An 18,491-nucleotide genomic window follows, 5' to 3' on the forward strand; every position below is an offset into this window, starting at 1 on the left:
CTGGGGGATTGGTAATGGGCAATCCAGTTGTTGTTTGGTGCTTGTTCATGATATAACTATATCTGGATGCGTTTTTGATACAGGTTTACTTATGCATTCACAAACTGAGTCTGTTGCAGGTGTGTTGGAGTGTATAATGAGATTCTAAAGTAGAAGCTACAGTACGGTACACTGCTTACTTTCAAAATGTCACTTCCTTACAGTAATTAGAAATTCTTATGTGTGGCTGTGCCAACCCTCATCAGAGCAGTGTTCAATATCGCTGCATCAGTTTCTGTCTCTCTCTCTTTCCCCACTGTTCTTCACTAACTATTTTCTATATGTTACTTTTTGAATCCCCCTTTCCCCACTCATTCTAGCCACATTTCATTGCTCCCCCTCTCACTGGAGACTGAAGAAGAGGAGAAATAGGGGAGGGGGAGGGAGAGAGAAGAGGAGAAATAGGGGAGGGGGAGGGAGAGAGAAGAGGAGAAATAGGGGAGGGGGAGGGAGAGAGAAGAGGAGAGGAGAAATAGGGGAGGGGGAAGGGAGAGAGAAGAGGAGAGGAGAAATAGGGGAGGGGGAGGGAGAGAGAAGGGAATAGAGACAGAGAAAATGAGAAGAGGGGAAAGACAGGGAGAAAGTCTTTCTGAGCAGAGAGCGAGGTTAAGGGGTGGGTGGGGGTAGAGAGAGATGAGTAGTGTATTGGGAATGTATTGGATATTGGGGTGATTCTGCCTCTGTCTGTCTCAACCTCTCCGTTTTCATCAGAACTGCTCATTCCTTTCCTCCCTCTCTTCCCCTCTCCCTGTATTGCTGCCAGCTTCTCTTCCTCTCTACCATCTCAACCTCCCTCCCTGCCCCACACTCCTTGTTTCTCTCTCTCCCCCCCCTCTCCCCCTCCTCCTCCTCTTCTCCCTCCCTCCCTCTGTTGCTGCTTGACTTGCTCCTGACGTGTCCTCCCTCCCTCTCTATTCCACTCTACCCTGCCTCTCTTTCTCCTTCTCTGTTGTTCCCTTTCTCTTTCTCTGCTCTCTATGTTCAGTAGTGCAACATGAGGCAGTCTGTGGCTATCTGTCTGTTTGGACTCTCAGCTCTGCTCCAAGGTGAGGGACTTTCATTTTCTCTCTCTCTCTCTGTGTGTGTTTGTGTGTGTGTTTGTTGTGTGTGTTTGTTGGGTATGTGTGTCTGCAGGTGTGTGTCTGTACGTGTACGTACAGTGTGTGTGTGTACTGCATGTATCTGTGTGTGTGTGTGTGTGTGTGAGAGAGAGATCACTGTATGTATAGTGGCACTGCAGTGACAGTGAATTTACACAACTTTGTATAGACAGGGACACACAGCTTGTATGTTTGGGTGCAAGGCCATTGATATATGAGATAACTCAACCGTACAGTTCCAGCTGTATAGAAGAGAGAGAAGAGAGGAGAGGGAAATGAACAGAGAGGGAGGAGAGAAGAGGAGCAGGAATAAAGAGAGACAACAGAGAGGAACGATCACAGAGCTTACAGGTTAGGATGTTGTTCATCACAGTTGTAAAATCAAACCCTCCTGTCTGTTTTAATCCATTATTGGTTGATTCATTCATCTCTGCACCAGCAGCAGTATCTTAGATGGCTAACATCTTGTGACTGTTTATTGATATGGGCATTTCCATGCCCCATGAGCTCTAACATGTAAAGTTCATAATGAGGGAGCACGTCAAAAGCTAATAGTCAATATTTTTGAGAGGTTAAGGCATATATACATTTTTCTACCATTTTCCATCCTAAAAATTGAATAAGCAAAGGATGTGATGTCTGGTCAAACAGATGGAAAACGGGTCATAGAAAACATCTAGGAGAAAAAGTCTGAAAAGGTATCAGAAATACATGAAAACCCAATAATGTTGAAGTGAATGCCCCTGCCGACTAATATCAGTATTTATACACTGTATTTAGTTTGGCAGAAATTATTTGCCTTCTGTACGTTTAAGCAATATTGCCTAGTGTCTTGTCATTTTGTTACAAAAAATCCACATATCTTTAAGATATTTTCTAATTTCTCTCCTCATGAGGAAGGAGGATGAGGATGAGGATGACAGAAGTAACAAGTAAAGGTACATAACAATTTGTTTTATGATTTATGAAGTGATTAAAACGTGTCATTCCGTTACCAAATCGGTAACAGAATGACTAAAAATATATGTAATAAAAGGACTGCAACTGAATTGGCCACAGTCGGAAATCATAGTAGTCACAAACCACAGTTGGGTCACCTGCTACTGTCCTCCCTTCCACTGGCATACTGTTATATACAGCTCATAACAGTTTTCTTTCTCTTTCTGTCGCGTGGTGTTCAAAGCAAGAGTGTGAAAATAGTCTGGACAACCCCTGCTCCCTCTATTTACTGTAACCATCCCCCTCACCCACTGAGCACCGACCCACACTGGACATGGACGTTGAAAAGTAGTTGAAATTTGGTCAGTCCAAATCCGAACCAATCATAGACATCTGTTTCACAAGTTTGGACGGTACAGCACAGTCGAGCACAGTACTGTAAAGAAAAGTAGAGTAGAGTAGAGTAGAGTATGGGTTGGTAAACACAGCACAGTACAATACTGTACTGTACAGTAGAGTAGAGTTTAGTAAGATACAGTAGAGCACACTAGAGTACAGTATAATTTACTGTATTGTACTGTTCTGTAATTTAATGAACTATACTGTACTGAACTCTACTGTACTATACTGTGCTGTGCTGTACTGTACTGTACAGAACTCTACTTTGGGCCAGTAACCGAAAGGTTGCTTGTTTGAATCCCCAGAGGCAACAAGGTGAAAAATCTGTCGATGTGCCCTTGAGCAAGGCACTAAACAACTAATTGCTCCAGGGTCGTTGTTGATAATGGCAGACCCTGTCCGTGACCCCACGCTGCGAGGGTGTCTCAAATATGCAAGAAAAACTCATTTCCAATTCTACTCTACTCTACTGTGCTGTACTGTGCTTTACTGCTGGACTGTGATGTCCACAGTTGGGAAACATAGTAGACCTCTATGATTGGTAGAGATTTGGCCTCGTTTGGGGGTAGAGCTCATTAGAATAATAGTCAGTGTGTAGAATAATACCCAGACATGCAAAGGAGGATATTAAAAAAGACAGTACATTATGAAGATAGGCCAAAACTTCTTCTCCAATAAAAATCCCAGATTACGCTTGTAGGCGATGCCATGGCGACATTGGCTAGCTAAACTCATGCACTGAAACGTCAGGTCTAACGGTCGTCTCGCTCCGAACGACGCACGTGCTGGCCGTCAAATCAAAGGCACTAATCTCATTGACTTCTCAAATCCCAAACTCCGGCCTGGTCTGCTTGGTCTGTTTCGCAAGCATTCCCACCGGAAGTCTTGCGATGTTACTCCTGTGATGTATACATGTTTTCTACCTTTGTGTACCTATTCAGGATATGTCACCATGAAGAGAATGACTTTCATAACTATGGATTTCTGTACAAATCAGGGACCCATGATTTCAATATGTTGCCATCATTCTGTTACCGGGGTGTTAATCCACTTCCCTTACTATATATAGTTCAATAACCAAAATAGATTTTTTCAAACTCAAAGTGTCATATCATAGCGGACACCCCATTCTTTCTGCAAACATCTTCGAATTGTAATTAAGAGTGGATATTTAACAGAGTTTTTGGAAAACTTTGTCACATAAAGAATTGAGGGAAGATTTTACCATCATTATCTTACCAAATGTACATCTGCACTGTTCTTTGAGTAAATGTGTTTTTGTCAAATTTTCTGTGGAAATTGTTAAAAGTAGCCCTTGTGCATAGAGTTGTATAGCTTGTTTAACTTTGCAATGAATGGTTTTTGTTTGGCAATACTTTTACAATCGGACTCTCAGCATCATTCTCTTACCTTGGAATTGGCCGTATGGTAACATCTGGAACTATCTATCTGTGGGGTGATATTCACCAGAGTAATACAATACAATACAATACATTGCAATACAATACAACAAAACACAACACATGAATACCTCAGTGGGCAATTTATAAGCATTGTGGTCACACCCGTCGCTATGGCCGGGCCCGCCCCTAAAAATACTTGTGCCCCCCCACTTGAGGGAATTTATTATTAAATATATGTACTGTAGGCTAATAACAATTGTGCCCTGCCCTCCCATGCATTTCATATGCCCCCCTTAAGACTGAGGTCAGACCCTGGCGACGGGTCTGATTGTGGTGCATAATATCATATTACATAAACACAACATACAGTTAGTTATACAGTACCAGTCAAAAGTCATTCCAGGGTTTTTCTTTATTTTTTACTATTTTTTACATTGTAGAATAATAGTGAGGATATCAAAACTATGAAATAACACATATGGAATCATGTAGTAACCAAAAAAGTGTTAAACAAATCAGAATATATTTTATATTTGAGATTCTTCAAAGTTGAGCCAATCAGTTGTGTTGTGACAAGGTAGGGGTGGTATACAGAAGATAGCCCTATTTGGTAAAAGACCAAGTTCATATTATGGCAAAAACAGCTGAAATAAGCCAAGAGAAATGACAGTCTATCATTACTTTAAGACATGAAGGTCAGTCAATATGGAACATTTCAAGAACTTTGAAAGTTTCTTCAAGTGCAGTCGCAAAAACCATCAAGCGCTATGATGAAACTGGCTCTCATGAGGACCGCCACAGGAAAGGAAGACCCAGCATTACCTCTGCTGCAGAGGATAAGTTCATTAGAGTTAACTGCACCTCAGATTGCAGCCCAAATAAATGCTTCACAGAGTTCAAGTAACAGATACATCTCAACATCAACTGTTCAGAGGAGACTGCGTGAATCAGGCCTTCATGGTCAAAATGCTGCAAAGAAACCACTACTAAAGGACAACAATAATAAGAAGAGACTTGCTTGGGCCAAGAAACACGAGTAATGGACATTAGACCGGTGGAAATCTGTCTGGTCTGATGAGTCCAAATTTGAGATTCTTGGTTCCAATTGCCGTGTCTTTGTGAGACGCAGAGTAGGTGAACGGATGATCTCCGCATGTGTTGTTCCCACCGTGAAGCATGGAGGAGGAGTGATGGTGTGGGGGTGCTTTGCTAGTGACAGTCAGTGATTTACAGTCGTATGAAAAAGTTTGGGCACCCCTGACAATTTCCATGATTTCCATTTATAAATAATTGGGTGTTTGGATCAGCAATTTGATTTTGATCTATCAAATAACTGATGGACACAGTAATATTTCAGTAGTGAAATTAGGTTTATTGGATTAACAGAAAATTTGCAATATGCATCGAAACGAAATTAGACAGGTGCATAAATTTGGGCACCCCAACAGAAAAATCACATCAATATTTAGTAGAGCCTCCTTTTGCTAAAATAACAGCCTCTAGACGCTTCCTATAGCCTCTAATGAGTGTCTGGATGAAGGTATTTTGGACCATTCCTCCTTACGAAACATCTCCAGTTCAGTTAGGTTTGATGGTTGCCGAGCATGGACAGCCCGCTTCAAATCATCCCACAGATTCTCAATGATATTCAGGTCTGGGGACTGGGATGGCCATTCCAGAACATTGTACTTGTTCCTCTGCATAAATGCCCGGGTAGATTTTGAGCAGTGTTTTGGGTCGTTGTCTTGTTGAAATATTCAGCCACGGCGTAATTTCAACTTTGTGACTGATTCTTCAACATTATTCTCAAGAATCTGCTGATATTGAGTGGAATCCATGCGACCCTCAACTTTAACAAGATTCCCAGTATCGGCACTGGCCACACAGCCCCACAGCATGATGGAACCCCCACCAAATTTTACTGTGGGTAGCAAGTGTTTTTCTTGGAACGCTGTGTTCTTTTGCCGCCATGCATAACGCCTCTTGTTATGACCAAATAACTCAATATTTGTTTCATCAGTCCACAGCACCTTATTCCAAAATGAAGCTGGCTTGTCCAAATGTGCGTTTGCATACCTCAAGCGACTCTGTTTGTGGCATGTGTGCAGAAAAGGCTTCTTCCGCATCACTCTCCCGTACAGCTTCTCCTTGTGCAAAGTGCGCTGAATTGTTGAACGATGCACAGTGACACCATCTGCAGCAAGATGATGTTGTAGGTCTTTGGAGGTGGTCTGTGGGCTGTTTTTGACCGTTCTCACCATGCCTCTCCGATATTGTCACGCCCTGGCTCTGGGGACTCTTAAATGTTGAGCCAGGGTGTGGATTTTCTATGTTTAGTTTTCTATGTTTTTTGTTCTAGATCGTTTAGTTCTATGTTGGCCAGGGTGGTTCCCAATCAGAGGCAGCTGTAGCTCGTTGTCTCTGATTGGGGACCATACTTAGGCAGCCTGTTGGCACCAGTTAGTTTGTGGGATCTTGTTCCGTAAAGGTTTGTGTTGTGTAACCTCAGGACTTCACGTATCGTTTTGTTCGTGTGTTGTGTACGAAATAAAATGTACGCTTATCACGCTGCGCCTTGGTCCGTCTCTTCCTGTAACGATCGTGACAGATATCTTACTTGGCCTGCCACTTCTGGCCTTAACTGTGCCTGTGGTCTTCCATTTCCTCACTATGTTCCTCACAGTGGACACGGACAGCTTACATCTCTGCGATAGCTTTTTGTAGCCTTCCCCTAAACCATAATGTTGAACAATCTTTGTTTTCAGGTCATTTGAGAGTTGTTTTGAGGCCCCCATGTTGCCACTCTTCAGAGGAGAGTCAAAGAGAACAACAACTTGCAATTGGCCACCTTAAATACCTTTTCTTATGATTGGATGCACTTGTCTATGAAGTTCAAGGCTTAATGAGCTCACCAAACCAATTGTGTGTTCCAATTAATCAGTGCTAAGTAGTTACAGGTATTCAAATCAACAGAATGACAAGGGTGCCCAAATTCTTGCATAGCCTATTTTTCACATCTGATTTAATTTCATACAACTTAATATTGCTACACAATAAATATTTGTCTGGACAATACCCCAGTACTCAACTTTTATTAGAAAATGAATGGCATGCCACTGTGATCATTTTCTGTGACGACAGAGTAAATTATTATGCAGCCTCAGAGGGTGCCCAAACTTTTTCATACGACTGTATGTAGAATTCAAGGCACACTTAACTAGCATGGCTACCACAGCATTCTGCAGCAATACGCCATCCCATCTGGTTTGCGCTTAGTGGGACTATAATTTGTTTTTCAACAGGACAATGACCCAACACACCTCAAGCCTGTGTAAGGGCTATTTCACCAAGAAGGAGAGTGATGGAGTGTTGCATCAGATGACCTGGCCTCCACAATCACCTGACCTCAACCCTATTGAGATGGTTTGGGATGAGTTGGACTGCAGAGTTAAGGAAAAGCAGCCAATAAGTGCTCAGCATATGTGGGAACTCCTTCAAGACTGTTGGAAAAGCATTCCAGGTGAAGCTGTTTAAGAGAATGCCAAGAGTGTGCAAAGCTGTCATCAAGGCAAAAGGTGGCTACTTAGAAGAATCTCAAATATAAAATATATTTTGATTTGTTTAACAATATTTTTGGTTACTACATGATTCCATATGTGTTATTTCATAGTTTTGATGTCTTCACTATTATTCTACGATGTAGAAAATAGTAAAAATAAAGAAAAACCCTTGAATGAGTAGGTGTCCAAACTTTTGACTGGTACTGTATATACTGTACTGTATGTGGGCCTACATTCACTCGTTAGACATTGCTACAGAATTTAATCAACTGCACAGATACATGAAGTCTGATACAGTTGTGAAACCGAAATGAGGGAAGTCAGTCCACGATGGAGCTGCTAGAAGTGTGGTTTCTGGTCCTCCTGTCTGTCTGTCTGTCTGTCTGTCTGTCTGTCTGTCTGTCTGTCTTTTTGTCTGTCTGAGTGGAGTGTGTTAGTGTTTAATGTGTCACTATTTCCAGGAATAGATCAGACGTTTTAACAGCCACAGAAAATACGCTTTCTCCCTCTCGTCACTCTCTATCATCTTGATTATCCTCTTTCATCCTCTCTTCACACTCTCTCCTCTTGATTCTCCTCTTTCACCCTCTCTTCACTTCCCCGCCCCCTGCCTCTTCCAGTCATCTATAAATCTATGTACTTGTTTACAAAGCAGCTTCGTTCAAAACCATTTGAAACCGTTTCATTCAGATGATCTCTTCTTTTTTTGATGTATTTTTTCTCATCATGTTTTAATCTCTCACACCCTTCTCTATTAATATTTTCTTCTCCTACAGCTCATCTCTTCCCCCTGTTTTAGATATTCTTCCTCTATCAGTGCAATCATATCTCTTTCACTCTCCTCCTTTTTCTATATATTTCTCTCTCTCATTTTTCCTTCTGTCTTCTGGAATGTAGCTGTCTCTTTGTAACTGTCTATTTTGTCTCCTCTGATCCACTGTCTTCCTATTCTTTCCCTCTCGTCATTGCACTCTCTCTCTCCCGCTCTCCTCCCTCCTCCTCATCCATTTCCCTCCTTTCCACTCCTTATCCCCCTCCTTCTCTCTCTCCCTCCCCCTCTCTCAGTCTCTGAGCAGGGTCCCCACCAGCGTAATCTATTGAGGGAGCTACTGAGGGACTATAACCGTATGGAGAGACCTGTGGCCAACGACTCTCTACCACTCACTGTCCGATTCTCCTACACTCTCTTACAAGTCATGGATGTGGTACGCTCCCATGTTCTCTTACACACACACACACACACACACACACACACACACACACACACACACACACACACACACACACACACACACACACACACACACACACACACACACACACACACACACACACACACACTAATTTAACTGTCTTCATCTTATTACAGGATGCGAAAAACCAGATCCTCACCACTAATGCCTGGCTTCAGATGGTGAGCATGTCTGTGCGTGTCCATGCATGTGTGTCCATGCTTGTGTGTGTGTGTGCACATGTGTGTTGCTCCTTGTAACCTTAATAATTGATTGACTGATTGACTGGATTTATATAGCAATGGTTTGACCACTACCTTCAGTGGAACCAGTCAGAATACCCAGGAGTGAAAACCCTTCGCTTCACTACTGACCAGGTCTGGATACCTGATATACTACTGTACAACAGGTGGGTCTGACACACACACACACACACACACACACACACACACACACACACACACACACACACACACACACACACACACACACACACACACACACACACACACACACACACACACACACACACACACACACACACACACACACACACACCTATCTCTGTTTTGCCCTTCTCAGTGCCCATGATAAGTTTGATGCCACCTTTAAGACAAATGTGCTGGTCAACTCCAGTGGCTTCTGTGAGTACCTACCTCCAGGTACGTCTATAGATCAACCTTTCTTTCTCTCTTTTTATTCCTCTCTGACCTTCCTCTCTCATTTTAGGGATATTCACTCATAGTTTCACATAGACATACCGGTAATGCACTTCTCTCTCAATCTCTCTTTTATTTTCTTCCCCTCTCCCTTCTCTCTCTCCCTCTCCCCCCATATCTCTCACCATCCCCCACTGTCCCTGTCCAAGGTATTTTCAGCAGTGCGTGTAATGTGGACGTGCGTTGGTTTCCCTTTGACATCCAACGCTGTGAGCTGAAGTTTGGCTCGTGGACGTTTGACGGCTGGCTGCTGGACCTCCAGATGAAGGAGGCTGACCTGTCAGGATACATGTCCAATGGAGAGTGGGACCTGCTGGGTGAGACAGCTCTGTCTGCCACCTGACCCAGCTTGTCCCTCCACACTTTACCCTCCCTCTCTTCTTTTCCATCCCTCTTGTATCTCTCTCTCCGCCGTCTTATTTTCTAATCTCGCACTCCCTCTTTCCTCCTCTCCCCCTCTTATAGGTGTACCAGGTGATCGTCATGAGATATTTTACGAGTGCTGTACAGAGCCCTACTCTGACGTGACCTTTGTTGTGACCCTACGGCGGAGAACTCTGTTCTACGCTCTCAACCTCCTCGTCCCTTGTGTTCTCATATCCTCTTTGACACTGCTGTTGTTCATACTGCCAGCCCGATCGGGGGAGAAGATAGGTCTAGGTGAGGAGAGGGGGAGGAGGAGAGGGAGGGAGAGGAGGAGGAGAGGTGAAGGACAGGGGGAGGGAGAGGGTAAAGGGAGCAGGGATGGAGACAGGAGAGATGTTGGAGGTGAAAAGGGGAGGACTGAGGCGCTGGAAAGTGTAAAATATCTCTCTCCCTCTCTCTCTCTCCCTCCCTCTCTTTCTCTACTCTCTCTCCTCTCCTCTCTTTTCTCTGTACGTGCCCGCTCTCATTTACTGAATCTGTTTCAGTAATTCTGCAGCGTTCAAGAAAACCTCTATTAAATGTTTACGATTAGAAAAGACAGAGAGCAGAGGGGAGGAAGAGAGATGGAAGGAGAGAAGGGGGTTGTGACGAAGGAGAGGGACAGAGATTGAGGGAGAGAAGGGGGACGGGGAGGGGAGGTGAGGGACAGAGATGGAGAGAAGGGTGGTGGGGAGGGACAGAGATGGAGGGAGAGAAGGATGGGTGGGGTGAGTTGGCAGAGCGATGGAGACTTGTTCTACCCACATGTACTGTTGTATTTCCCAGCGTAAATGTATCCTATTCCCCTCTCTCCAGGCATTACAATTCTTCTCTCTCTGACTGTCTTCATGTTGCTGGTGGCTGAGATTATGCCCGCTACCTCAGACTGCATTCCACTGATAGGTCAGTGACTGTATGTCTGTGTTTTACTAGCCTGCCAATACATATATTGTTGCTCTCGCTAAGTCTAGGGGTCTTAAACCTAGTTAACTGGTCTTTAACCTGATTTAAAGCTATAGTCAGTGGTGTAAAGTACTTAAGTAAAAATACTTTAAAGTAATACTTAAGTAGTTTTTTGGGGTATCTGTACTTTACTTTACTATTTATATTTTTGCCAACTTTTACTTTTACTTCACTACTTTCCCAAAGAAAATAATGTACTTTTTACTCCATACATTTTCCCTGACACCCAAAAGTACTCGTTACTTTTTGACAGGAAAATGGTCAGATTCACACACTTATCAAGAGAACATCTGGCGGACTCACTAAACACAAATGCTTCATTTGTAAATTATGTCTGAGTGTTGGAGTGTGCCCCTGGCGATCCGTCAATAAAAAAAACAAGAATATTGTCCCCTCTTGTTTGCTTAAAATAAGAAATTTGAAATAGTTTATACTTTTACTTTTACTTTTGATACTTACAGTGGCTTGCGAAAGTCTTCACCCGCCTTGGCATTTTTCCCATTTTGTTACCTTACAACCTGGAATTAAAATGGATTTTTTTGGGGGGGGTTTGTATCATTAGATTTACACAACATGCCACCCACTTCGAAGATGCAAAATATATTTTATTGTGAAACAAACAAGAAATAAGACAAAAAAACAGAAAACTTGAGCGTGCATAACTATTCCCCCCCCCCCCCCAAGTCAATACTTTGTAGAGCCACCCTTTGCAGCAATTACAGCTGCAAGTCTCTTGGGGTATGTCTCTATAATAATTAGCCCACCCAACTACCTCATCCCCATATTGTTAATTATTTTGCACATTTGCACCCCAGTATCTCTATTTGCACATCATCTCTTGCACATCTATCATTCCAGTGATACTAATACTGGGGTGTAATTATTTTGCACTATGGCCTATTTATTGCCTTACCTCCATAACTTGCTACATTTGCACACAGTGTATATATATTTTCTGTTGTATTTTTTGACTTTATGTTTTGTTTTACCACATATGTAACTCTGTGTTGTTGTTTTTATCGCACTGCTTTGCTTTATCTTGGCCAGGTCACAGTTGTAAATGAGAACTTGTTCTCAACTGGCTTACCTGGTTAAATAAAGGTGAAAAAATAATAATATTTAAAATGAAAAAATAAGCTTGGCACATCTAGCCACTGGGATTTTTGCCCATTCTTCAAGGCAAAACTGCTCCAGCTCCTTCAAGTTGGATGGGTTCCACAGGTGTACAGCAATCATTAAGTCATACCACAGATTGTCACGCCCTGACTCAGGGGACTCTTATATGTTGAGTCAGGGTGTGAATATTCTATGTTGTGTATATCTATGTGTATGATCTAGTATGTGTAGATCTATGTTGGCCGGTGTGGTTCCCAATCTGAGGCAGCTGTCGCTCGTTGTCTCTGATTGGGGATACTTAGGCAGCCTATTGGCACTCGTTAGTTGTGGGATCTTGTTCCGTGTTTAGGCTAGTTTTGTGTTCAGCCTTTGGACTTCACGTTTTTTGTTGTTTTGTTTGTGTGTTTATTGGTAAATAAACATGTATGCATATCACGCTGCGCCTTGGTCTGACCCGTCCTTAAACAAACGTGACAGAAGATCCCACCAAACACGGACCAAGCAGCGTGCCCAGGAGCAGACAGCCTGGACATGGGAGGAGATCCTGGACGGATAGGGATCCTGGACATGGGAGGAGATTCAGGCTGGGATGGATCGCCGTCCTTGGGAGGAGACAGTGGAGGCCCGGTATAGAGAGGAGCAACGGCAACGCAGAAGGCGCCGGCCGAGGAAGAAGCCCGAGAGACAGCCCCAATAAAACATTTTTGGGGGGGCTAAAGGGGTGGTCGGGGAGCGAGAGAGAGGAGCCCCGACCACTGCACCCGGTGGGTTTCCAGATTGATTCCCTATGACCATGGGAAGAAGAGTGGGAACAGTATTATACTGAGGAGTCGGAGGATGACGACGACGATGAGTTTCTGTTCCCTAACTCGTGGGCGCTCCCGGAGGAGTCCTCACTGGAGGAGGAATGCCGAGAGAGAGAGAAGGATCGGATCTGCAGGGTAAGAGAGGAGGCCACCATATTACGGGGGCTGATAGATAGAATAGAGCGGGAAAGATCCATTCAAGAGGAGGCACTGCAGGAGGCTCGTAGGGATAAGGAGGCAGTAGGGGCACGGAGAGAGGAGCTGGTTAGGCAGCATAAGGAGCGGGGGTTAATAAAGGAACCTAGGTATGCGGAGATACACACTGTATCGCCAGTGCGCATGCACAGCCCAGTGCGTTCTGTGCCAGCGCCCCGCACGTGTCGTGCGAAAGTGGGCAGCCAGCCAGGACGGGTTGTGCCAGCTCTCCGCTCCAGACCTCCAGTCCGCCTCCACAGTCCGGCCCGGCCTGTTCCCGCTCTCCACACCAAGCCAGTGGTGAGTGTCGCCAGCCCGGTATGACCCGTGCCTGCTCCCCGCACCAAGCCAGTGGTGCGTGTTCCCAGTCCGGCCCGGTCCGTTCCTGCTCCTCGCACCAAGACAGTGGTGTGTGTCCCCAGTCCGGCCCGGCCCGTTCCTGCTCCTCGCACCAGACCAGTGGTGTGTGTCCCCAGTCCGGCCCGGTCCGTTCCTGCTCCTCGCATCGGGGTCTAGTCCAGCTCCGGTCAGCGGCTCCAGTCCAGACCCAGACGTCATCCCCTCTCCAGGTTCGGGGTCTCCCACACCAGGGTCCAGACAGGGCTTGGAGTATCGTGGGAGGAAGGAGAGGGGAGGCAGCGCGCTGAGGTCCAGACCAGACTAGGGGCGCAATAGGGAGGCGGAGAGTATGTGGTCGTCACGCCTGGAGCCGGATCCGCCTCCGAGGCGGAATGCCCACCCGGCCTCTACCCTGTTATGTAAAGGTTGTGCGGTCGGAGTCCGCACCTTTGGGGCGGGGTACTGTCAAGCCCTGACTCAGGGGACTCTTATATGTTGAGTCAGGGTGTGAATATTCTATGTTGTGTATATCTATGTGTATGATCTAGTATGTGTAGATCTATGTTGGCCGGTGTGGTTCCCAATCAGAGGCAGCTGTCACTCGTTGTATCTGATTGGGGATCATACTTAGGCAGCCTATTGGCACTCATTAGTTGTGGGATCTTGTTCCGTGTTTAGGCTAGTTTTGTGTTCAGCCTTTGGACATCACGTTTCGTTTGGTTTGTTGTTTTGTTTGTGTGTTTATTGGTAAATAAACATGTATGCATATCACGCTGCGCCTTGGTCTGACCCGTCCTTAAACGAACATGACACAGATTCTCAATTGGATTGAGGTCCGGGCTTTGACTAGGCCATTCCAAGACATTTAAATGTTTTCCCTTAAACCACTTGAGTGTTGCTTTAGCAGTATGCTTAGGGTCATTGACCTGCTGGAAGGTGAACCTCCGTCCCAGTCTCAAATCTCTGGAAGACTGAAACAGGTTTCCCTCAAGAATTTCCCTGTATTTAGCGCCATCCATCATTCCTTCAATTCTGACCAGTTTCCCAGTCCCTGCCGATGAAAAACATCGGGGTGATGAGAGGTGTTGGATTTGCGCCAGACATAGCGTTTTCCTTGATGCCAAAAAGCTCAATTTTAGTCTCATCTGACCGGAGTACCTTCTTCCATATGTTTGGGGAGTCTCCCACATGCCTTTTGGCGAACACCAAACGTGTTTGCTTATTTTTTCTTAAAGCAATGGCTTTAAGTGTACGGCTTAAAGTGGTCCTATGGACAAATACTCCAATCTCTAAGCTTTGCAGCTCCTTCAGGGTTATCTTTGGTCTCTTTGTGGCCTCTCTGATTAATGCCCTCCTTGCCTGGTCCGTGAGTTTTGGTGGGCGGCCCTCTCTTGGCAGGTTTGTTGTGGTGCCATATTCTTTAAATTTTTTAATAATGGATTTAATGGTGCTCCGTGGGATGTTCAAAGTTTCGGATATGTTTTTATAACCCAACCCTGTACTTCTCAGCAACTTTGTCCCTGACCTGTTTGGAAAGCTCCTTGGTCTTCATGGTGCCGCTTGCTTGGTGGTGCCCCTTGCTTAGTGGTGTTGCAGACTCTGGGGCCTTTCAGAACAGGTGTATATATACTGAGATCATGTGACACTTAGATTGCACACACGTGGACTTTATTTAACTAATTATGTGACTTCTGACGGTAATTGGTTGCACCAGATCTTATTTAGGGGCTTCATAGAAAAGGGGGTGAATACATATGCACGCACCACTTTTCCGTTATTTATGTTTTAGAATTACTTGAAACAAGTTATTTTTTTCATTTCACTTCACAAATTTGGACTATTTAGTGTATGTCTATTACATGAAATCCAAATAAAAATCAATTTAAATTACAGGTTGTAATACAACAAAATAGGAAAAACGCCAAGTGGGATGAATGCTTTTGCAAGGCACTGTAAGTACATTTGAGCAATTCCATTTACTTTAAATACTTAAGTATATTTCAAACAAAATACTGTTAGACTTTTACTCAAGCAGTATTTTACTGGGTGACTTTCACTTTTACTTGAGTAATTTTCTATTAAGTTATATTTACTTTTACTCAATTATGACAATTGAGTACTTTTTCCACCACTGGCTATAATATGTAACTTTTTGGGCGACTGGATAAAATTCACATAGAAATTTGAGTTATATATCTATAATTCTCTTTGAAAGCAAGTCTAAGAAGCGGTAGATCTGTTCTATGAGCGCTATTTCTATGTTTCCTGTTTTTAAGTATAGTTTCTTTGTAAGTCGCTCTGGATAAGAGCGTCTGCTAAATGACGTAAATGTAAATGTAATGTCTTTTACTTTTGGTTTTGTACACCAGCTTCAAACAGCTGAAAATACAATATTTTTTGGTTATGGAAAATAGATGGTTCAATGATTCTCTACACTATACTTACTAGTTTTGTCACATAAACTGAAATTAGGCGAGCTATTAGAATTTTAGCAACAAGGAAATGGCGAAGCGATTTCTGCATAGTGCACCTTATGAGGACTGTGTTGTATGTACATGTGCCCAGGAGACAACAAACTTACCAGGATCCAGGACCAGCTCCATCATGACCTCTTGGTCAGCCAGTCCAAGCAAATTAGTATTTGTTCAAAGTGGTGACCGAAATAATAAATCTATACAAAAATAAATCTACAGAGGCATGCCTAAACTAAAGAGGTTAACTAACACAAAACAACACCAAACACTGGCAGGTCGAGAGGCCTCTGGTGACAGATTGCAAATTAAATCTGATTGCTCGCACTTGTGGACTTATCCTGGCAGAGCGCAGTCTTGACACTGTTGGTGCTGCCCCCTGGGGACGGAGTGTAGAAGTGGTAGTGTCTATTCCATTACAGTGTGTATAATACTGTCTCTCCATCCTAGGTCAGTATTTTGTGAGCACCATGGTTACCGTAGGGATGTCAGTGGTGGCGACTGTAGTTGTACTTCAGTACCATCACCACGACCCCAACAGTGGAGACATGCCTCAATGGGTAAGGCTCTAGGTCTGTCTATTGATCCTGAAGTGTGTCTGTGACTGTCTGTGTGTGTTCCTCTCATATCTGTGACTGTCTGTGTGTGTTCCTCTCATATCTGTGACTGTCTGTGTATGTTCCTCTCATATCTGTGACTGTCTGGACCTTGTGTATGTCCTGTCCTTTTTTCTCAGATGCAGTTGGTTCTGCTGCAGTACATTCCCTGGTTCCTCTTATCTACTTACTGTGTGTGTGTGTGTGTGTGTGTGTGTGTCTAAGCTGTGTGTCCTCTCCCTATCTCAGTTTTTTTCTGCCACAGTGGGTCTCTGGGTCCTCTTGCCTACTCTCTCTGTGTGTGTGTGTCTCTCAGGTTGAGTTGGTTCTACTCCAGTGGGTTCCCTGGTTTCTGAGGATGAAGCGTCCAGGAGAGTGGGGCGAGCTCACACCCCACCACAGCCCCTCGAACCCCCAGACCAAGACCTGCTCCTCCTCCCACCACCACCACCACCCCGGCCCCCTCCACCCTCCCCCAGAGCCTCACCTCTCTGCAGGCCAGTCTCAGCCAGCCCCTACCACACCCACCGTCCAATCCTACACTCCAGTCCTATCCCAACAATAATCCAAACCCCCAGCCTAATATCCACCCTAACCCCAATCTCCCCTCCACCCCCCACCCTCAGCATAATCTCCCCTCCACCCCCCACCCTCAGCATAATCCCCCCTCCACCCCCCACCCTCAGCCCAATGGTCACCTGCCCTACATGGGCTTCCAGAGTCCTCCTGAACCAGACCCTGCTTTCACCTGGAGAGGAGGAAGAGGAGGAGGAAGGGGTTCTGATACCCCCATCCTCCACCACCACCCACCCTCCTCCACAATGTCTGGTAACCCCCCTCCACAAATATCTCTGGACCCTGACCCCTCAGGCTCCAGCTGTGTGGAGGCTGGGGCTGGAGCAGGTACGGGCCATGCCCAGACCGGGGTGTTTCCAGGCTGGGGTAGTGGAGGCCCAGCTCCAGGCCCTGCTGGCGGAGGTGCGGTTCCTGGCCGATCATTTCCGTGAGCAGGACCGCAGGGTGAGTGTGGCGGAGAAGTGGCAGTTTGCAGCGGCAGTCATCGACCGTCTGTGTCTGGTGGGGTTCAGTGTGTTCAACATCATCTGTACCATCGCCATCCTCATGGCCGCACCCAACTTTGTGGAGGCCGCCTCCAAGGACTTCTTCTGAGGAGAGAGTGAGAAGAGAGTGGGAGAAGAGGACCATCGCTATCTTAATGGACCATGGCTGTACAGACTTACCATGTGGAAACTGGACAGTCACTTGAGTTGCTTGTCACCTCACCGTGTTACAAAAACGGAACTTGTGATTCTACATGGTGAAACTGTTTTAAATACTGCTGTTCATTTTAACTTTGTGGCTATGGATAAGAGTGTCACCTTAATGATTAAAATGTCAATATAAATCAGATTTGTGGCCTGCCCAAATTCAAAGTGCTTACTGTGCATTTCTTCCATCTTCTGGGTCTTCATGCGCAGTTTGGCTAATGTAGGGAGTTAAGTGTCCAATCCTTCACTGATAATGATGTTATTGTCCTTTGGCCATGTGTTAATGAATGTGATGGTGGGAATTGGACAGAGGGGCCCGAGCTCAAACTGGGCTGGCCTCAGCTCAGCACTGCTTCAGCCAAAAGAACCACACACACACAAAAAAAAACACGTTCATTTTGGCACCAGATTCTGGCAAGAGAAACTATCTTCTGTATTGTGTCATTCTCTGTTCCCTCTCTCTTGCTCACTGTCACTTTCTAATAATACTTTTTATAAATAAACATAACTGGTTGTTGACAGGCTGTCTGGAGGAACTAAAATAGGTGTCAGTCTACGTTTTGCATCTCAAAATAAATTATCTTATTTTCTACTAGTCTTTGCTGGACGGTCTCCCTCAGATCGAAGATCAGTTAACAGCGACACAGAGGGAGAGGTGGAGGAAGAGAAAGAGAGGGTAGGGGGCAAGAGAGAGAGAGATGCAGAGACAGAGAGAGAAGATGCAGAGACAGAGAGAGAGAGAGATGCAGAGACAGAGAGAGAGATGCAGAGACAGAGAGAGGGGCAGAGACAGAGAGAGAGATGCAGAGACACAGAGAGGGGCAGAGACAGAGAGAGATGCAGAGACAGAGAGAGGGGCAGAGAGAGATGCAGAGACAGAGAGAGCGAGAGATGCAGAGAGAGAGAGATGCAGAGACACAGAGAGAGATTCAGAGACAGAG

General features: G+C 44.9%; 1 pseudogene; it reads left to right on the forward strand.

Annotated features, from left to right (window-relative positions):
- The first annotated feature begins 1,414 nt into the window (after positions 1-1,414).
- On the forward strand, positions 1,415-18,256 carry LOC121543780 (annotated as a pseudogene).
- The last annotated feature ends 235 nt before the right edge of the window (positions 18,257-18,491 follow it).

The sequence above is a fragment of the Coregonus clupeaformis genome, unplaced genomic scaffold (assembly GCF_020615455.1).
Source record: "Coregonus clupeaformis isolate EN_2021a unplaced genomic scaffold, ASM2061545v1 scaf2261, whole genome shotgun sequence".
Lineage (NCBI taxonomy): Eukaryota > Metazoa > Chordata > Actinopteri > Salmoniformes > Salmonidae > Coregonus > Coregonus clupeaformis.